The following is a 22,573-nucleotide window of genomic DNA, read 5'->3' on the forward strand; positions in this document are numbered from 1 at the left end:
GACCTTATTTGGATTTCACTAGTTTATTCACACTTTCATTTGTATGTGGTTGTTTGTTTTGTTTTTTGGTGTAGAGTTCTAAGAAATTTTATCACATATGTAGAGTTTTGTAAATCCCATCACAATCAGGATGCAGAATTGTGCCAATCCAAAGAAACATCTACCTGTTACCCCTTTATAGTCACACTGTCCCATCGACCCTGACCCATGGCCACCACTGATCAATACTCCATAACTCTAATTTTGTCATTTCAAGAATGCTCTTAACATGGAATGTATGTATCCTTTGAGATACTGGTTTTTTTTTTTCCTCACTCAGCAAATTGGCCTTAAGATACATCCAATTTGTTGGGTGTATAAGTAGTTTTCCTTTTTTGTTATTGAACAGTATTTTTTTATATAGATGTACCATAGTTTGTTTATCTGTTCACTTTTGATGGACGTTTGGATTGTTTCCAGTGTTTCATTGTCATGAATAAAGATGTTAATGAACACTTGTGTGCCCAGTTTTGTTTTTCTGGGATAAGTACCAAGGAGTCATATGCTAAGTTAGTGTTGAACTTCATAAGAAACTGCCAAACTTTTCCATAATGGCTGTACATATTTACTACACTCCCAGAAGCAGTGTATGAATGCCTCAGTCGTTCTGTGTCCTTTCCAGCACTTGGCATTTGATTCTTGCCATACCATCAGGTGTATGGTAGTATATAATGGTAGTATATAATGATGGTCTTAACTTCCATTTCCCTAACAGCAAATGATGTCCTACATACACTGAAACTGTATTGGGTAAAGTTATCATTCTTGTTCTCAACCATTATACATTTTAAAAACTCAAAAGGAAAACATCCTGTTATATTTGATGATATATTTATCCTTTCCATTCCTTTTTCTTTATTCCTGATGTTACATATCTTTCCTTCTGTTACTTCATTTTGTTAGAACTGATTGTTATCAATTCATTTTGAGCAGGTCTGCTGACAAATTCTTAGTTTTCCTAGCAGTAGGTTTCTTGTTCTTTTGTCTCTCTCCATAGTATTTATCTTCAAATAATAAGGATATTCAATCCAGTTCATAGATGGTGAGTCCCACTTATAGCAAAAGAAGTGGGCCTTTGCTATACACTGTTGTGGCAGAATTCAATCTCCAACTCCATATTGAGTAATTCACTCCTTTAAAAAATATTTTTTTGAATATCTACACTCTTCCAGCCACTGTTGGAGACAATGAGAACATAGTAGTGAACAAAACAGGCAAATGCATGGCCTTTATGGAACATACAGTGTAGTGAAAGAGACTGGGTAAAATAAACACATAAAAGAATGTCAGTTCTTCCAAGTATTATGAAGAAATATGAAGCCTGGCATATAGATTATAATGGAGGAGCTACATTTTCTGGGCAGATATTATCTGAACTACACCTAAGTGTACTGAGGGGAGCCAGCCCACGTATTTGTAAGCTGGAAATACTCCATGACTGTTACTAAGTGTTTTTCTAGAACTTCTGCCTCAGGATTCTCCAAGAAAAGTGTAAAAGATGCAGATTCTTGAGTCACATCCCAGACCTCCCAACTGAAATCCAGAACTCTGGTTTGGTAAAATGAGCTTTCCCATTTATAATTAAATTTGAACATCTCTGCCTTAATTCCTGGATTAGTGTTACCATCACCACCCCTATATTTTATCAGGATGGATTCTGGGCAGATATTCTACAGCAAAGAATCACACCAGTGCTCCACCACCCAGGCCCTCAGATCCTTTCCACTTCTTGTCCTGTGGAACCTACATATGCTGCCCATCATGGCATCACATCAGCTCATTCCTGAAACTGGTCAGTCAGGGTCCCAGAATGGGCTTCCTCTGCTGCCCTAAGCTTTCTGGAACAGATGCTGAGCTCATCTTTCAGAACTTGATATCCCAGGTAAATAAGGCTGAATTTAATCCCTGAAAGGAATATAATACTCTTATTACTAAGAAATTATGAAAACAAATTAATGTATATAAATTAGAAAACATATAAGCAAATGAAGACTTTTTAAAAAAAGATTTTATTTTTTTAGAGGAGAAGGGAAGGAGAACGGGAGAGAAACATCAATGTGTGGTTGCCTCTCATGTGTCCCCGACTGGGGACCTGGCCTGCAACCCAGGTATGTGCCCTGACTGGAAATCAAACCAGTGATCCTTTGGTTTAGAGCCCACACTCAATCCACTGAGCTACACCAGCCAGGTAGCAAATGGAGACATTTTAAATCACCCATATTTGTACCTGAATCAAGCATTGTTATCTATATTCTTCCAAAATTTTCAAATGCATGAAAGTATATTTCTAATGAAAAATGAGACAATTTTATTTGACTATATTATGAATACCATCATTAAATATTCTAAAATTTTCATAAAATCAACCTCTTTTTATAATATTAAAGTAGTATGTAATGATAAATATTTACAATGCAGAATTGCAAAAACTGAGAATGTGAAACTTACGGTATTTTATTTTTTAATTAATTTATTTTTTAGAGAGGGAAGTGGGGCGGGGGGAGAGAGAGAGAGAAACATCAATGTGTGGTTGCTGGGGGCCATGGCCTGCAACCTAGGCGTGTGCCCTGACTGGGAATCGAACCTGCGATGCCTGGTTCCCAGCCCACACTCAATCCACTGAGCTATGCCAGTCAGGGCAGACTTCTGATACTTTCTAGTCATGAGTACAAATCCTAAAGTAATCCAAAGTAAATATTTAATCAATCACAATTTTCAAAAAGAAACATAACTTCCCATAACAGGATTATAATATGTATACACACTGGCCTGCAGATCTGATTTTTTTTGTCCTCCGAATAACAGTTATCTCTTTAATTTATAATGGCAATAGTATATTCTTTTTAATTGTTGTATACTGTTATGCTAAGGGAATGTTCCTTAATTTATCAAAATATTCATTTGTCATTATACTTTCAGATTTTTCCTTTTTAGAAAATTACAAAAGCCTGCTCTGATTGATATTAAGAAAACTTTTTACCAAACTGCTGTAATTAGAATCTCTGGGTCAAAGAAAATGAAATGTTTAAAATGGATCCAGGTTGTCTTCTATAAAGGAAGTACCTGTATCTACTTATATCCTCTACAATCAAACCTCTCGCATCTGCATTAAAATAACATTTTAAAGTGTGCTGCTTTTTTTAGTTAGGAACTATGCAAAGTGCAATAATTGTGTTACCTCCTAATTTCATATTCTCAAATGCCCCACCGTCGTCTTCATTTATTTTAGTTAGGAAACACGGACATTGGCACCTGCACTTTATGCCCTTCCCCACTAAAGGGAGCTGTGTCTACTCCCACCAAGGAATTGTCATTTTTATGGCGCTCCGCCCTTTTGATTTCGACCTTTCAAGGGCTCTCTTATTTACTTCTAAACTACCGCCCTGTCCACAGACCTAAGCCTTTAAATGACCACCCTTTTGTCAACTGTGACCGCCACCTCTCCGGGGATACCTGGCTTCAGCAAGCGTTCGCTTCGCAGCCAAATTTGCCTTACGGAAACCGCCTTTCGTCTACCATGGCCCCGCCCATGGTCTCAGCCTCACTGTACTTCAAGGGGGCCGCCATTTTCCTTGTTCTCCAGCTGGCTAAGCGCGCCAAGTTGGCCTTGGATAGGCACCCATCTCTCAATTCTTAAGCGAATAACAGGACGTTGTTGTCGGTCCCTCGTGATGAGGTGGTAAAAGCATCGACAAAGCTGGGAATAATCGTGATTTCTTCCTACAGCCGTTATGGCCGCTCCAGCGCCAAACCCCGGTGTGGGCGTGGCTATGTTACGTCATAGAGCCTGTCTCACACAGTCGGAACTCGGAAGTCCTGCAACGCTAAGCTGTCCTCGCGGGGGTCTCTGGTGCCAGCTGGTCTGCATCCCTAGGGACCACGAAGTTAGAGTAGCCAAATAGGAAGTGGGTTCGGACGTGGACTCAGCCTTTTGTCACTGCTGGTGGTGTTCGGAGAGCCTCCGGATCAGGTGAGCCTGGCTCTGAGCTTGGATTCTGGGCTTGCGGAGCCCCTGAAACCTGAGCCTGTGTGGAGGACCCTGCTTGGGATTTTTTTCAGATTCTGTCACTGATTAATCTGGGCGTTGGTGACGAGGACTCTGACCGGGAGGGACTGAGTATGAAGAAATCATCCACCGAGAGTCCCAACCCTGTCACTGTTTGAGGTCCACGTGGGTCGCTCAGCTTGTGAGACTCAGCGGTTGAGAGATGGGGAGGAAAGTCTGTCAGCGAACGCGGTGCTTAGTGACTGAGAAGTCCGCGTTCAGGGGTATCCCTTTTGGTTTTTGGAGCATGTTTGGAATTTAATGTGTTTAGTGTAGGACTCAGTCATTGAGACGCCCGGTGGGATTGTCACTGTTGAGAGGTCTGGGCCCTGGGACAATCATTAGGTTCCGGCTCAAACCTTGAATGCCAGAAACAGACATGAAGATTGCATTTTTGTGCTCTCCTTCAAGTTTAAGTCTGTCCTCCTGAGGACCTTACTAAAACTTTTGTGTGTCCCACTGGTGTCCGAGGGGCGAATTCCTAGTGGGGACTGTGAAACAGCTGCTTCTCGCATGAAAGAATTCAAGTATGAACCTAGGAGGGAAGTGGAAAAGCAGGGGGGCTTGGTTTGTTTTTTTTGAGAGTATGTTTATTAAAGCTGGGGACGGTGAAACAAGAAAGTGCTTAAGATAGAGGCAACAGAAGAAAGCATACATGAGCAGGGCTGCTTTAACTTACTGAGAAGTCAGAGAGGACAAAAGTTTCCTTAAATAACTCTCTAAATGTGTATATTTAGAGCAAAATATGACCCTCAAAAGTATCTTCAGTTTCAACTAAAAATCCAGGACTTGGTGGAATACCATCTCCCATCTACTGAGAGGAGAGAATGAAACTCAAAATCCTATACCATTTACCTGAAAATGTGAAAGGAAGATATTTGATAACATGCAAAATTAAGGTGGTCCACCATTCAAGTTCTTTACAGGGGAAAACACGTGAGTCAATTTCAATAAATAACACATGAAGGAAAACAGAAACATAGAGATGGAAGAATAGAAAGAGGAGCAGCTCCTGGCCTTGACATTCTCCCACTGATTATAAACAGGCTCACAGTACATCAGATAAGGCCACTCTGTCTTTGATGGTCAAGACAAAAACTAGACCATACTGTAGTCATGTGCAACTTGGAGACAGGTTCAGGGGGTTAGCCTGGGAGGAGCGGCGGGTGTCTATTGCTTCCTTGGTTGCAAGTATATGGGGACCCTCACAGTTTAGGAGATGCGGCCTGTGGGGGAAGAAGAGGGGCAAGAGAATAAACCAAGGGAGGAGAGCATGCTTGGAAAAGCAGCTTTTATTGAGCAGAGAGGACACGCAAGAAAAGCCACACCACAGTCAGAGTAGATTTCTCCTCACAAGAGAAAAGAGACCCCCAACGACCCCTAGAAGTTGAGTTTATAGCGGTTTGTAGGTTTTATGGAAAATTACCGGTATGGGAAAATAAGAGAATGGAAGGTGGGAAGTTGGGTTTAACTTTAACCTTTACAAAATATGTTTTCTGGCCTGCTTCCTTTTACAGTATGAGTAAATGCTTGTGGTATGAGCAAGCTATTGATAGTAATCTTTACAAGAATTTTTTTTGTAAGTTTCTTGTGGTTTCCTCGCAGCTGCCTCTGACTCTAACAGGCTTGGCTTTGGTCTACTTGTTTAGTTCTCCTGCCCCTTCCCTGTGTGACCACATCACCACTGTTCTTACTGTCCGTTCAAAGTTCTATGTGGTTCTGAATAATCTAGTGATGTGTTTACTCTTAAAGATATAGTTCTTGTTCTTGCCTCCAAGTTTACTGTATTTTTTAAGTAAGAGTATCTCCCTTACCATGTATTCTGTTCCTGTGGTGAGAACCTTTTTTTCAATGTTACTTTTTATTTATATTTGGCATCATCTGTATAAACATTAAAACAATTGATTATATCACTTAATTTCTCATCAACATACTTGCATATGAGATTATATTTGTATTTTTTACTCAGCACAGTAGTATCAGCACAGGTTGGTGAACCAATGGCATGGTGTCTGGAATCAAATGCATTCATTCATGTAAATAGTAGTGATATAAAATATTTCAAAGTAATTATAATTTCAGTAATCCATTTTGACTTTCTGATTACACAGATTCTCCCACTCCACTTAGAAATTTACTGTGCCTTTTTTTTCTACCTGTGGTTTTCCCTTTGACACTTTTTTGCAGTTACATTTGGTGTTTTCTCATGTCTTCTTTTTCTTGTAGTGTGAAAAAGGAAGTCTTTTGTTGTTATTAGTTTTATTGAAGTTTAATTTACATACCATCAAATTCACCACATATAAATGTACATCAGTTATTTTAATGGAATTTTTAGAGTTGTACAACTGTCAGCACAATCCAATTTTAAAACATTTTCATCACTCTGAATAGTTATCTTGGCCTTCTGTCCACCCAGCCTCCACTCCTACCCCTAGCTATGCAAAACCTCTCATCACCTTCCTGCCACTTTTAATGTACAGTTTCTAGACATTTATTTCATTTAAACAGAATCACAAAATACATAGTTGATTGTGGTTGCTTATTTAATTTTTTATTATTATCATTTTTTAATCCTCACTTGAGGACATTTTTTTTCATTGCTTTTTAGAGAGAGAGGAAAGGAAAGAGGAAGGGACAGAGAGAAACATCAATGCAACAAAGAAGCCTCAATTGGTTGCCTCCTGTACACGCCTGGACCAGGGATGGTTCACTCGTACCAGGGACCAAACCTGCAACCTAGGTATGTGCCCTGACCAGGAATCGAACCCACAACCTTTTGGCTGTGGGACAATGCTCCAATTATCTGAGCCACATTGGCCAGGGCTGTAGTTACTTTGTTTCATTTAGCATAATTTTAAGGTTTATTTATATTATGATTATCACTAAGTTTCTCTTTTTTGAAGTAATTTATTTAAGCAAAATTGACATACAGTAAACTACACATACTTAAGTTGTACATACTGCTAAGTTTGACATATACATTCATGAGGCTGTCACTACAATGATGATAGTCAACATACCCATTACATCTAGAAGTTTCTTAATGCCCCCTTTTAATCCATCTCTCTCATATACTATTTTAATTTTTAATTGAATTTATTGGGACAACATGTCCCAACATGTCCTTTATGGTTAATAAAACCATATAGGTTTTGAGGGTACACTTCAATAAAATATGTGCATACTGCATTGTGCACTTACTTCCCAAAGTAGAGTCTCTTTTTGTCCCCTTTTATTCTCTTTTTGCCCTCTTCCACCTTGCTTTACCCCCCTTTCCCTATCATCATACTAGTGTCTGTGTCTGTATATTATATAAATATATATATGTTTTTTTATTTTGCTTAATCATCACCTTTTTCACCCAGTCCCCAACCACCTATCCCCTCTGATAGCTGTCAGTCTGTTCTGTGTATCTATGCTTCTATTCAATTTTGTTTGTTAAATTATTTTGTTCATTAGATTTCACATAGAAGTTAAATCATATGGTATTTATCTTTCTCTGACTTGATTATTTTACTTAGCATAATACACTCCAGGTTCATCCATGCTGTCACAAAAAGAGTTCCTTCTTTTTTATGGCCAGGTAGTATTCCATTGTGTAAAGGTACCACAGCAGCTTTTTTATCCACTCATCTACTGATGAGCACTTGAACTGTTTCCAGATCTTGGCTATTGTAGGTAATGCTGCAGTGAACATAAAGGTGCATATATTCTTTCAAGTTAGTGTTTCAGGTTTCTTTAGATATGTTCCCAGAAGTGGAATCACTGGGCCAAAAGGCATTTCCATTTTTAATTTTTTTTAAATCTTCACCCAAGGATATGTTTATTGATTTTAGAGAGGGAAGAAGGGGAAGAGAGAGAAAGAAACATTGGTGTGAGAAACATTGGGTATCAAACCCACAAACAAGGTATGTGCCCTGACCAGGGATTGAAGCTGAAACCTTTTGATGTATGGGATGACACTCCAATCAACTGAGCCACCTGGCCAGGGCCATTTTTAATTTTTTGAGGAAACTCCATACTGTTTCCCACACTGGCTGTACTAGTCTGCATTCCCACCAGCAGAGCACTGGGGTTCCCTTTTCTTCACATCCTCACCAACATTTGTTTGTTGATTTACTGATGATAGCCATTCTGACTGGCATGAGGCGATATCTTACTGTGATTTTAATTTACATCTCTCTGATGATTAATGACATTGAGCATCTTTTTATATTGACCATAGGTGTATTGTCTTTGGAGAAGTGTCTATTCACATCCTTTGCCCATTTTTTTTTATCATTTAGCATTTTATTTTTAAAATTTTCCATGCTGTCATTTAGTGATAATAATTGTCATTTTAGGAAACATATAATACTCCAGCAAGTATTTGTGTGTATCATAATTTAGCTAAGCATTTCTATACTATTGAACATCTAAGCCATTTCTCTATTTTTAGTTCTAGAGAAAATGGCAATGAAGAACTTGATGTGTATGAATTTCACTTTTGAATCCATTTTATTGGGATAATTTTCTGGAAATCTTGTCTTTATATCTGGATATCTGCATCAAAGGGTATGAACATTTTCTATGGCTCTTGTTAATGATTACTAAACTGCTTTCCAAAAGGTCAAAAAAATTCACAAAATCCTGCCCCAACTCCATGGTATTATTGCTGAGATTTTCAGTGAATGACAGGCAGTACTAGAGGTTTGTTGGGTGTTCTGTATCAGGTAAAAGAAATGCAACCAAATGGAATAGTCATCTTTATTTTTTTATTTTCCATTGTTGAAATTATAACAAATGTCCCCCATTTTTCCTCCCTTTGCCACCTCCACCCAGCCCCAGCCCTCCTTTCCTCTGGCCTTCACCACATTGTCTGTGTCCCTGAGCTGTACATATATGTTCTTTAGCTCACCCCTTCATCTTCTTTTATCCAGTCCCCCCTATTTCCCGGCATTTGTCAATCTGTTCCACATATCCACAATGCCTCAGTTCTCTTTTGTTTGTCAGTTGATTTTGTTCATTATATTCCACATATTAGTAAGATCATATGGTATTTATCTTTCTCTGACTGGCTTATTTTGCTTAGCATAATAATATCCAGGACATCCATGCTGTCACAAAGAGTTTCTTCCTTTTACAGCTGCATTATATTCCACTGTGTAAGTGTATCACAGCTTTTTTATTCACTCATCTACTTATGGGAGCATGGGCTGTTTCCAGATATTAACCATTGTAAATACGGTGCTATGAACAGGGGTGCGTGTACTCTTTTTGATTGGTGTTTTGGGATTCTTAGGATATATACTCAGCAGTGAGATCTCTGGGTCAAAAGGCAGTTCCATTTTTAATTGTTTGAGGAAACTCCACATTGTTTTCCACAATGGCCATACCAGTCTGTATTCCCACTAACAGTGCACTAGGGTCCCCTTTTCTCCACATCCTCGCCAGCATTTGTTGTTTTGTTGGTTTATTGATGGTAGTCATTCTGGCAGGTGTCAGGTAATACCTCATTGTCATTTTAATTTGCAACTCTCTGATGATTAGTGATGTTGAGCATTTTTTCATGTCTATTGGCCATTTGTATGTCCTCTTTGGGGAAGTATCTATTCAGGTCCTTTGCCAATTTTTTAATTGGATTGTTTGTTTTGGTGTTCAAGTGTTTATATATTTTGGAAATTAACTCCTCATCAGACGTATCAGTGGTGAATACTCTTTATGTTCTCCCATTCAGTGGGTTGCCTTTTCATTTTGTTGGTGGTTTCTTTTGCTGTGCAAAAAGCTTTTTAGTTTGACGTCATCCCATTTGTTTTTTCCTTTGTCTCCCTTGCCCAGGGAGTTATATTGGCAAAAATATTGCTACAAAAAATGTCTGAAATTTTACTGCCTATGCTTTCTTCTAGGATTTTTGTGGTTTTGTGACTTACATTTAAGCCTGTGATCCATTTTGAGTTTATTATTGTGTAGGTGTAAGTCGGTGGTCTAGTTTTGGGTCTTTTTTTTTCCATGTATCTGTTCAGTTTTTCCAACACCATTTATTGAATACAGTGCCTTTACCCCATTGTATGATCTTGCTTCCTTTGTCCAATATTAGTTGACCATATATGCATGGGTTTATTTCTGAACTCTTTATTTTGTTTCATTAACCTATATGCCTGTTCTTATGCCCATACCATGATTTTTTATAGGGAACTCTTAGTTTTTGCTCATTGAGTATGATGTTGGCAGTGGGTTTGTTTTATATGTCCCTTATTATGTTGGGGTATGATCCCTTTATTCCCACTTTGCTGATAGTTTTAGTCATAAATGGGTACTGGATTTTCATCAAATGCCTTTTCTGCATCTGTTGATATGATCATGTGATTTTTATTCATTTTGTTTTGTTTTATTCGCTTTGTTTATACATCACTTACTGATTTGGGAATATTGTACCAACCTTGCATCCCAGAGTAAATCCCACTTGATCATGGTTAATGATCTTTTTAATGTAATGCTGGATCTGGTTTGCTGACACTTTGTTGAGGATTTTAGCATCTGTGTCCATCAGCGATACTGGCCTATAATTTTCTTTCTTTGTAGTGTTTTTATCTGGTTGGAGTTAAGATAATGCTGGCCTCATAAAATGATCTTGAAAGTCTTCCCTCCTCTTGAATTATTTTGAATAGTGTGCGAAAGAGAGGATAATAACATTCTTCTTCGAATGTTTGGTAAAATTCACCTGTGAAGCCATCTGCTCCAGGACTTTTGATTCCTGGGAGATTTTTTAATACTACTTTGATTTTATTAATTGTAATTGCTGTATTCAGATTTTCTGATTGTTCTTGATTCAGTTTAGGAAGATTGTATGTTTCTAGGAATTTAGCCATTTCATCCCAGTTGTCCAATTTGTTGGCATATAGTTGTTCATAATATTTTCTTACAGGCCTTTGTATTTCTTTGGTGTCAGTTGTTATTTCTCCTCTCTCATTTCTAATTTTATTTATTTGGGTGCTGTCTTTTTCTTGATGAGTCTGGTTAAAGGTGTGTCAATCTTTTTTATCTTTTCAAAGAACCAGCTCTTGGTTTCATGATCTTTTGGGTTTGTTGTTGTTGTTGTTGTTGTTTTGTCTCTATGCCATTAATTTCCACTCTTATCTTTATTATTTCCTACCTTCTACTTACTTTGGGGTTTGTTCTTTTTCTAGTTCTTTTAGGTGTAGGGTTAGAGTGTTTTGAGATTTTTCTTGAGATAGGCCTGTAATGTTGTGAATTTCCTTCTCAGGACTGCTTTTGTTGTATCCCATAGATTTTGGGTTGTTGTGTGTTCATCATTTGACTTCAAGTAACTTTTTCCCCCCTTATTTCATTGTTGACCCATTTATTGGTTAATGACATGTTATTTAGCTTCCATGTGTTTAAGTGTTTTTCAGGGTTGTTTTTTTTTAATTGTAATTGATTTCTAGTTTCATACCATTGTGGTCAGAGAGGATACTTGATATAATTTCAGTCTTCCTGAATTTATTAAGACTTACTTTGTGGTTTTTTTTTTCTTTTTTCACCTCTTCAGAGGGAAAGTTACCTTTTGTTTTATTTTATTTTTTTAATTGTTCAAGTTATTTTGTGTTCTAGCATGTGGTCTATCTTAGAGAATGTTCTATATGCATTTGAAAAGAATGTATTCTGCTGTTCTGATATGAAGTATTCTGTAAGTATCAATTAAATTCACCCAGTCCAAAAGAAAAAATCTATCCGATCCTGTGTGTCATTTAAGGTCATGTTGCCTTGTTGATTTTTTGTCTGGAAGATCTGTCCACTGATGTTAGTGGGATGTTAAAATCCCCTACTGTGAAGTGTAATGCTGTCAATCTCTACCTTAATGCCCACCTAGATTTTCTTTAAATATTTAGGTGCTTCTATGTTGCGTGCATTTAAATTTACAAGAGTTAGATCTTTTTGTTGGATTGACCCCCTTTTGTGTTCTTCTTTGTCTCTTGTTATGGACTTTTGAAGTCTATTTTGTCTGATATAAATATTGCTCTCCCATCTTTTTATTTTTTGTTTCCATTTTCATGGAATATTTTTTTCCAGTTCTTCACTTGCAGCCTGTGTATATCTTTTGTTTTGAGGTGGTTCTCTTATAACCAGCATTTATGTGGATCATGTTTTCTTCTCCATTCAACTACCATATGTGTTTTGACTGGAGCATTTAATCTGTTTATATTTAAAGTTATTATTGATTGGTACTTATTTATTGCCATTTTATTGCTTATGTTCCTTTCTCTATGTATATATTTCTTTTTTATGTTCTTTTTTTTAAGATTTTATTTTGTTTTTGAAAGAGAGGGGGAGAGAGAGAGAAAGAGAGAGAGAGAAACATCAATATGTGATGTCCTCTCACACACCCCCAACTGGGTTCTTGGCCTGCACCCAGGCATGTGCCCTGACCAGGAATTGAACCAGCAATTGAACTGGCAATGCTTTGGCTCACAAGCCAGCACTCAGTCCACTGAGCCATACCAGCCAGGGCCATCCAGGCTGGGCTCTTTTTCCTATCTTCTTAAAGAAGGCCCTTTAACATTTCTTGCAATACCAGTTTGGTGATAGTGAACTCCTTTAGCTTTTCTTTCTTTCTCTTGTCCCAGGAAGCTCTTTATTTTGCCTTCAATTTTCAATGATAGGCCTGCTGGATAGAGTAGTCTTGGTTGTAGGTCCTTGCTGTTCATCATGTTGAATGTTTCATGCCATTCCCTGCTGGTCTGAAGTGTTTCTGTTCAGAAATCAGCTGATAGTCATATGGAAGCTCACCTGTTGGTAACTCTTTCTTTCTTGCTGTTTTTAAGATTCCCTTTTTGTCTTTAACCTTTGCCATTTTAATTATGTGTCTTAGTGTGGACCTCTTTTGATTCATCTTGATTGGGACTCCCTGTCCTTCCTGGACTTATGTGTCTTTTTCCTTCACCAGCTTAGCATCCCTGTCATATTTTAATCCATCCCCAAGCAACCACATATCAATTTTTTATTGCTATAGATTAGTTTTTTTTGTATTTAATGGAATAAAAAATGTATTCATTTTTATTCTGATTTGTTTCACTTGGCATTAATATTTTGAGATTCATCCTTGTATCAGTAGTTTCCTTTTGTTCCTTTGTGTTTCATTGTATGAATATTGATTCTTTCTGTAGCATTTATTAATTCAGCCATTGATGGGCAATTGTGTTATTTCCATCTTTTCACTGTTACAAATAAAGCTGTGAATACTCATGTTCAAGCCTATATTTACATGTATTTTTCCTTATCTTGGGTAAATCCCTAGAAGTTGAATTAATAAATCACATGGTAGGTGTATGTTTAACATTTTTTAAAGATTTTATTTGTTTATTTTCAGAGAGAGGACAAAAGGAAAGAGAAAGAAAAGGAGAGAAACATCACTGTGCAAGAGAAATGTCAATTGGTTGCCTCTCACATGCCCCCAGCCAGGGACCTGGCCCACAATCCAGGCTTGTGCTCTGACTGGGACTCAAACCTGTGATCTTTTGGTTCACAGGCTAACACTCAATCCACTGAGCCACACCAGCCAGGGCTTAACTTTTTAAGAAACTGTTCAACCATTTCTTTAGCTGGTTATATTTTATATTCCCAGGAGGACCCGACAATTGTTCCATGTGTCCATGTCCTTGCCAATACTTAGTATTTTTATTCTTTTCAATTTTAGGCATTCTAATAGGTGTGTAGCAATATCTTGTGCTTTTAGTTTACATTTACCTAATGACGGCTAATGATGTTGAACATCTTTTTGTCTCCATTATCTGCTATTCATATACTGCTTGTTATGATTTAAATCTTTTACAATTTTCTATTGTGTATTTTTGTTGATTGTTGAGAATTTTTGTATATGTTTGGGTATAAGTCCTTCCTTTATTAGTCATGTGCTTTGCAAAGATTTTCACTTAGTCTTTAACTTGCCTTTCAGTGTTCTCTTAACAATGTGTTTGTTAACAGTGGATTAACAAATCCAATGTGTTCTCTTAACAATGTGTTCACATTGGATTTAGTTTTTATGAAGTCCAATGTGTGAGCATTTTTTATGAGCATGTTATTCTTTTGGTGTCATAACTAAGAAGTCTTTGCCTAACTACAAGATCAGACTTCTATTTTTTTTTCTTCTAGAAGTTTTAGAGTTTCTTTTAGGTTTTTCATTTAGGTTTATTATTTATTCTGAGTTACGTATATAGTACAATGTATGGGTCCAGGTTATTTTTTCTTTCTTTAAATTTTTCAGTTACAGTTGACAGTCAATATTTTATTAGTTTCAGGTATGTTTTTTGTATGTTTTAGGGTGGTTTTTTTGTGTATGTGCTTATACTTGTTCCAGCAATATTTGCTGAAAAGGCTTTTTTTCCTGCCCACTGTATTGCCTTTAACCTTTGTATAATGTCACTTAACAAATTATGTGAGGGTCTTATTTTGGAATCTATTCTTTTCATTTTATTTGTCTAACTTGACATAAAACACTCCCTATCTTGACTACTGTAGCTCAATAAAAATTCTCATTAGGTAGTGTCAACCTACTGACCTTATTCTTTTTCACAGTTGTTTTGGCTACTCTACACCTGTTATATTTCTGAATTTAAAAATTATGCTTTCAATTTCTACAGAAAAACCAGGTTCTGATATGAGCAAGGTATAGTTATTTATTTACTAAAATCTTTTAAAATTTCTCGGTGATACAGTTTTCATATGGTCTTTTACATTTTTATAATATTTTTTGTGTTTCATTTTTTGATGGTATTATAAACAATATTATATTTTTTAAAATTAAATGGCCTTATAATATTTCTGTATGGTTGAGGGGGGGATAGTTGAATTCACCATGACCAGTGTGGTTTATTTGGTTGGAGCATCATCCCATAGACTGAAGGATCACAGTTTCAATCCCTGGTCAGGGCACATGCCTGGGTTGCAGGTTTTTCTCTCACATCCATGTTTCTCGCCCTCTGGGGGATCACTTTGTAAATTTTATAATTGTTTAACCACTTTGATGTACACATGAAACTAATGTAAAAAGAATACTTAGTGTCAACTGTAATTGAAAAAGAAAATAAAAGTAAATGGGCTCATAAAATGGGTTGGGGAATATACTCTCCTCTTCAATTTTATTCCCAAATGATCCACTGGATATATACAGTGTGTTTTGTTTTTCAAATCTCAGTTATTGGAATTGTTTGCAGCTTCAGACTTATGAATAATGTTGCTTTGTACATCCAGTACAAACTGGATATGGTTTGCTTTCTGTTTGTTAAATTCCTTTGAGTGGCATGGCTAGTTCATAAGATAAGTGTATATGTGACGTTTTGCAAAGTTTCCAAGAACCTGTACTAGTTTATATTTTCACTGTCATTGTATCAGAGTTCCAGTTTCTCCCCATTCTTATCAACAGTTGCAATTGTTAGTTTTGTTGATACAGTAATTCCAGTTGGTATGTAATAGAAATTCTTTATCATCTTAATTTTCCTAATAACAAATAATGTCAATCATTTTTTCATGTGCTTATAGACATTCATTTGTCTTCTTTAGTGTAATGTTTATTCAAGTCTTTTCTCAGTTCGTAAATGGGCTGTTTGTTTTCTTAAATTATTTTTGAAGTTATTTATTTATTTATTTTTTAAATTTTATTTTAATTATTGTTCAAGTACAATTTTATACCTTTTACTCCCATCCCTAGTATTTGTCCATGTGTCCTTTATACTTGTTCCTGTAAACCCTTCCCCTTTCCCCCTAAAATTCCCTCCCCTCTCCCATCTGAACACTGTCAGCCTGTTCTCTATTTCAGTGTCTTTGGTTATATTTTGCTTGTTTCTTTGTTTTGTTGATTAGGTTCCTGTTAAAGGTGAGATCATATGGTATTTGTCTTTCACCCCTTGGCTTATTTTACTTAGCATAATGCTCTCCAGTTCCATCCATGCTGTTGGAATGGGTAGGAGCTCCTTCTTTCTTTCTGCTGCATAATTATATATTTTGTATAGAAGTTCTTTATCAGATTATGACTTGTAAATATTTTCATCTGTAGCTCACCTTTTTTTTGCTTGGTAATGTCTTTTGATGTACAAAATTTAATATTAGTCCAATTTATCAGTTTTCTTCCTTTATTCTAAAGAATAAAGGTGATAGGTCTAAGAATGCTTTGCCTAACTGAAGGTCATGAGAAATGTCTCCTATGTCTGTTTCCTGCAAGAATAGTATGTGTGTGTAGCTATAGATATGACTAGATTTTAGAATGATTTAATTTCACAGTAACATTGAGTGTGAAATACGTTAAGATCCCTTTTTCTCCACATGCACAACTATCCCCAGTGTCAACATCCTGCACCAGAATGGTGCATTTGTTATAATCAGTTAACATGTTGGCACATTATCACCTAAAGTGCATTAGTTTGCATTAGGTTTATTAGCTCTTGGTGTTGTACAATCCATGGGTTTTGACAAGTGTATGATGATATGTATCCACTCTTTAGTATCACACAGAATAGTTTTACTGCTCTAAAAATTTTCTAGGTTCTGCCCATTCATCTTCCCCCTCCCTACAACTCTTGCCAACCACTGATAATTTTTTACTGTCTCCTTAGTTTTGCATTTTCTAGAATGTCATATAGCTGGAATCATATAATCAGATAGTCTGTAGCCTTTTGATATCGGCTTCTTACACTTAATAGTTTACCTTTGAAAGTTTCCCTTTGTATATCCATTGCTTGATAACTCATTTCTTTTGAGTGCTGAATAATATTTTTTTTGTTGGAAGCTGCTATAAATATCTATGATCAAAATAACAGAATAAGTCTGTGATCAGATTTATGTTTAGACATGAATTTTCAACTCATTTTGGTAAATACCAAGGGATGTGGTTGTTGGATCATATAAGAGTATGTTTAACTTTGTAAGAAACTGCCAAACTGACATGTGTCTAACTATGGACATTGTTCTAAAGGGTAAAACCAGCCTCTGGGGCACTAAATTTACAAAAACTGTTAGAAATATTGGGGTCCTTTATTTAAGGTAATTATATAGTAATAGTGACAACATCTGTATCCAGAGGGAATGTCCACTCAAAGTCAGTTTGTTCCTCAGCCCACAGGTCCTGGCTCCCCAGGAGCAAGAAACACCAAGTGAAGGAATGAGGGAAGAAAGGGGAGGTTCTTCAACTTGGGTATCGTCATTTCTGGGGACAACTTTAACTGGACACCTTGATTTCTGCCTCTAAGAACTTCATGGCAGATGCAGGAGAGACAAAAGTCAGAGAATTCATTTTACTCAATATTCCCTGAGCACAGAAGAAAATGATGGAAGCCCAGGTAATTTTTGTTTGTTTTATCTTTCCTTTGCTTTTGTACAGGTTTTTGGTGTCCTGAAAAAAAGTTAGTTCAGCTAAAAAAAAGTATAAATTGTGATATTTGGGTTCTTGGAAAAATTAACTTACACTCTAAATTCGAAATCAGGGCAAAGTTAGATCAAGAAAATATTGTTCCTACAGGTTATACATATTGAAACATAATGTGTGGTGTGGTTGATTCTATGGGTCACATTAGCTGTCATTTTGCATCTAATATTGTTACAGAACAAACAAGGGGGGGGCCTGGGACGATATACTATTATTGAAAGAAGCCCCCAGGTCCATTATGTCCGCCGCCAGAGGAAAGACGTCTCTCAATGCCAGAGATTTGTGAAAAGGAAATGTTTATTTAATGCTATACAAACTTAAAGTAGTGACCTAATGTCTTCATCAAAAATCCTAAAGTCCCTTAAAACACCCACAAACAGACACAGTCCTTCCTTCTCCCTTTGCCTAGTCCAGAGTACTGTATCTCAGGAAAGGAAATAGAAGTCCATGGCTCAGGCAGTCCTCTGGTTCTTCCCAGTTAGTCCTCCATCTCGACTGGGAGACCTCCCTGGGTTCCCGGCACCCTCAGCTGAGTCACTGGGATCTCTGCTAAAACCAGGTGGTGGTTCCCCCTTCTAAAGCTGTGGGGGGGGGGTCCCCACTCTGGCAAGGGCACGTGGTCCTCTCTCCCAGGGCCACGGGAGTCCCCACTCAGCCAAAACTGCGTGCTTCTCCCCCTGCACAATGGTTGCAGGGGTGGGGGATCGCCACTCTGCCAAAGCCGGGTGGTGGTTCTCTGCTAAAGCCACATGGTGATTCTCTCTTGCAGGGCTGCGGGAGTCTTCACTCTGCTAAAGCTGCGTGGTTCTCTCCTCAATGGCTGCCCCCTGTAACAATATCTCTGAGTTCTGTGAGCCGTGCTAGCAAATGATTGAACCTAAAGAAAAGGTTATGGGAACCTCCAATTTGTAGTCAACTCAGACAGTGGGTTACCTGGAGGCCCACTACTTAATGACTGGTGTCTGAAGTGTGGGCAGTCTTGTGGAACCAAGCCTGTGGCATCTGCAATAACTCTAAGCAGTTTGTGCCAGAATTTCTTGGTGTGGAAAACCCACACATCTGGTCACAGGACTGTTCTGTGTGTATGAAAAGGAAAACAGAAGTTTCTACCAGAGAGGTGCCTAACAAATTACTCTAAAACTTACCAACTTCAAACATGTTCTTTATCTCAGACTTTCTGTGGGTCACTTAATACTGCCATGGTTTAGCTGATTTGAGTTGTTTTTGCCCAAAATACTTCTGACACCAAATGAGAAAGTTTTGGTTCTTCCTGACTCCAAATAAGTGGGGTCTTTTCTAATACTACTTCTCCAGCTCTCTGATATGAAGCAGTTCATCAAATTACACAAATTTAAGGGCTCATACTTACAAAAATGCCCCCAATTTCAGATGTCATTTACAATTCTTGGGCCTCCTGTACTTCCAACTGACCTATTATAAATCAGGGGTTTCTACAAGCCCTTCCTCGGGTTTGGTAATTTGCTAGAACAACTCACAGAATTCAGGAAAGCATTTTAGTTACATTTACAATAGGTTTATTATAAAGGTTACAACTCAAACAGTGAAATGAAAGAGATGCAGAGAGCCAGGTTACCAAACCTATAGTTCTGGAGGTTTTACAGAGGTTTCATTTGTTGAGTATGATTAATAAAATCATTGGCCATTAGGTTTGAATTCTGTATTCAGCTCCTCTATCCTCAATGTTGGTTTTGTGGGTGGGGCTGAATGTTCCAACCCTTTAATCAATGTCTTGTTCCTCTGGCAACCAGTCCTCTTCCAGAAGCTAAGGAACCTGTGTCCCCGTGAGTCATCTCATTAGCATATAAAAACTACTTATTACTCTGGGGATTCTAAGCATTTAGAACCTACCCTGATGTGCTCCAGAAACCAGGGACAAAGATCAACTTTATTTTTTTTTAATCATATCACTGTTGTACACTTTGTTTTTAGTCTCTTAGGAGGCTGTAAGCCAGAATGGAGTTTGATCTGAAGACTCAAGTGGGGAAGGATGAATTTGTATTTTATTTATTTGATTGTTGGCAGAATTTACTTTCAGAAGGGCTAGTCAAATGAGATCCTCATTTTCTCCTTGTCTGCTTATGTAAACCAACGTGCTACCTTGTTTCATCAAAGTCACCAAAGAATGGATTCTTGTAGCAAGATGGATGTACTTATAGCCTAATTGTAAAAGTGGCGTCCTGTCACTTTTGCTGTATTCTTTGCTTTAGAAACAATTTACTAGGCTAGACCATGCTCAAATGTAAGGGACTATACAGGGGCATGAATAACTTAGTGTATAACAAGGAATTTGACTGACTTTTGTCTCTGATTTTTGGGAAGTTACCTCTAAATCCTTGGAATTACCTATGGAATAGGAGTTATTCATTCTGGGCCATTGGCATTACACTTTATAGTTTGTGCTGTACAGGTGACTCAAGATGAAGGGTATTCATGCCAGAAGCCAGCCATGTGATTAGAAGGTTGTAACTGTGAGCCATTTGATATCAGTCTGAACTCCAGAAAGGGGAAGGACCTGGAGATTGAGTCCAGCCACATGGTCAATGATTCAATAAATCACACATATGTAATGATGTTACAGAACAAACAAGGTGGGGCCTGGGACGATATACTATTATTGAAAGAAGGCCCCGGGTCCGTTATGTCCGCCGCCCAAGGAAAGACGTCTCTCAATGCCAGAGATTCGTGAAAAGGAAAGGAAATGTTTATTTAATGCTATATAAACTTAAAGTAGTGACCTAATATCTTCATCAAAAATCCTAAAGTCCATAAAAACACCCACAAACAGACACAGCCCTTCCTTCCTTCCCCCTTTGCCCAGTCCAGAGTGCCGTATCTCAGGAAAGGAAATAGAAGTCCATGGCTCAGGCAGTCCTCTGGTTCTTCCCAGTTAGTCCTCCATCTCGACTGGGAGACCTCCTGGGTTCCCAGCACCCTCAGCTGAGTCACTGGGATCTCTGCTAAAACCAGGTGGTGGTTCCCCCTTCTAAAGCTGTGGGGGCGGGGGTCCCCACTCTGGCAAGGGCACGTGGTCCTCTCTCCCAGAGCCACGGGAAGGGAGAGTCCCCACTCTGTCAAGGCCGCGTGGTTCTGTGTCTCTCAGGGCTGCGCATGGTTCACCTTCTCTCAGGGCTGTGCATGGTTCCCCTCAGAGCTGCCACCTCTGGGTTTAAATCCCTGCACCAGTCCTCTGCAGCTCCATTTCCGACTCCTCCTACACTCGGCCTCACATGCCAGAACTCATACCCTTCCAGCTTTACTGGACTGCCATCATGAGTCTGGGCAGGTGTGGCCCCAAGTTCTGGAGCCAATCATCTCCAAGCTCCCACGCAGATGCTGTAACTCGGGGGACCTGCCCCCCAGTCCCATCTTTGGGGGAGATCCCTTTCCATCCCTCCTGGCCTTGAGCCTGGTTATAGCTATTTAGCATATTTAAGCAACCAGCCAAAGGGTATAGATATGTTAAATGACCACACCATAGGTTAGCTACAAGGCTATTGCTATGCTAAACAGCTCTCAAAGGCCCTGCCTCATTTGTCCCTTCCCCTAGCCCACACCTGGGGAATGGGGGTGAAGACATCTTAAAATCTCCTGGACACCTTAAGTTCTGGACCCCGTTTCAAATGCTCATTTGGGGTCCCCCCTCTTGGCTGCACCCTGTAACAATGAAGCCTCAATAACAACTTTGGATGCCGAAGTGTAGGTGAGCTTCCTTATTTGGCAATACTCAAGGACTGTCACGTGTAGTGGCTGGAAGAGATAAGGCTGTCTGGCAGGTCACAAAGAGAGTCACAGGTATTAATACCAAATGGCCTTCATGTCTTGCCTTTTTGGCATAAAAAATCAGAACTTTGAAGATAATATTCTATTCTTTTCTGTGTTCTATTTCTGTGTAGGTAATCTGCCCTTTGTCTCTGGATACTTTATTTTTTTAAATATTTTATTTATTTATTTTTAGAGAGATGGGAAGGGAGAGGGAAAGAGAGAGAAACACTGATGTACGAGAGGTACATTAACCAGTTGCCTCTTGCAGACACCCAGCTGGTGACCTGGCCCTCAACCCAGGCATGTGCCTTGACTGGGAATCAAACCATTAACTGTTTGGTTTGCAAGTCAGCACTCAATAATCCACTGAGCCACACCAATCAGGGCTGTATACTTTTAGAGTTTCCTTTTTCCTTTGGTATATTGTAGTTTCAGTCTGATGTGTCTAGGTATAGATATCCTTCTTGGAATTTGTTAGGATTTCTAAATCTGAAGTTAGGAGTATTTGATTATTACTGAAATTTTTCACAGTTAGATCTTTGAATGTTGCTTTTCCATTACTGTTTTCTATTTCAGAAACTATAAGTGGGCATATATTAAATCTTTTGATGCTATATTTGTATATATTAACTTGTTCCTTATGTTTTTCTCCTCTTCTCTCTTTGCTACATTTTCTGTTACTTCTTCAGTTATATATTTCAGTTCACTTCAGCTACATTATACTGTTCATCTGTCCATTAATATATGTATGTGTGTATGTTTGCTTATTGTAAGGGTTTTTTTTCCTCGAATCTTCCCAATCAGCTCTAATGGTCTTTTTTGCTTTAGACATACCTTGTATAATTTCTGTTGTTTTTTACACTTACTAAAAACACTTGTCTTGTAATTTCTGGATGCAGAGTTTCATGGTAATTATTTGTCCTGATGTAATTTGTATATGATTATTTTTAGTATTTGGAAATGGGTGCTAAATTATATAAGTAGAAAGATAGAATTTTGATCCTACCAAAATATATTTGAGAAAGATATATAGATGCAGGCTATGTGGTAAAAATTAGAATGACTTTCCTCACATATATTCCCTATTAAACAGGACTGTGTTATTACAGGAATTGCTGACATTGGAGGATGTGGCTGTGGAATTCAGTTGGGAGGAGTGGCAGCTCCTGGATGCTGCTCAGAAAGACCTGTATCGGGACGTAATGTTGGAGAACTATCACAATCTGGTTTCACTGGGTAAGGATACCTCCCTGTGTCACTTAGAGGAGCCCAGTCAGTGGACTTTATTTATTCTCTCACTTGTTGAAAGCTTT

General features: G+C 38.1%; 1 protein-coding gene and 1 long non-coding RNA gene across 2 annotated transcripts in view; both read left to right on the plus strand.

The window, feature by feature from the left end:
- The window catches only part of LOC114511103 (zinc finger protein 432-like), a 43,130-nt gene that overhangs the window by 17,805 nt on the left and 2,752 nt on the right, over positions 1-22,573 (plus strand).
- On the plus strand, positions 3,680-7,964 carry LOC118497757. Its single transcript, XR_004900291.1, has 3 exons — positions 3,680-4,009; positions 6,693-6,824; positions 7,921-7,964. It is a non-coding gene; the product is annotated as an uncharacterized LOC118497757 (long non-coding RNA).

The sequence above is a fragment of the Phyllostomus discolor genome, chromosome 12 (genome assembly GCF_004126475.2).
Source record: "Phyllostomus discolor isolate MPI-MPIP mPhyDis1 chromosome 12, mPhyDis1.pri.v3, whole genome shotgun sequence".
NCBI lineage: Eukaryota > Metazoa > Chordata > Mammalia > Chiroptera > Phyllostomidae > Phyllostomus > Phyllostomus discolor.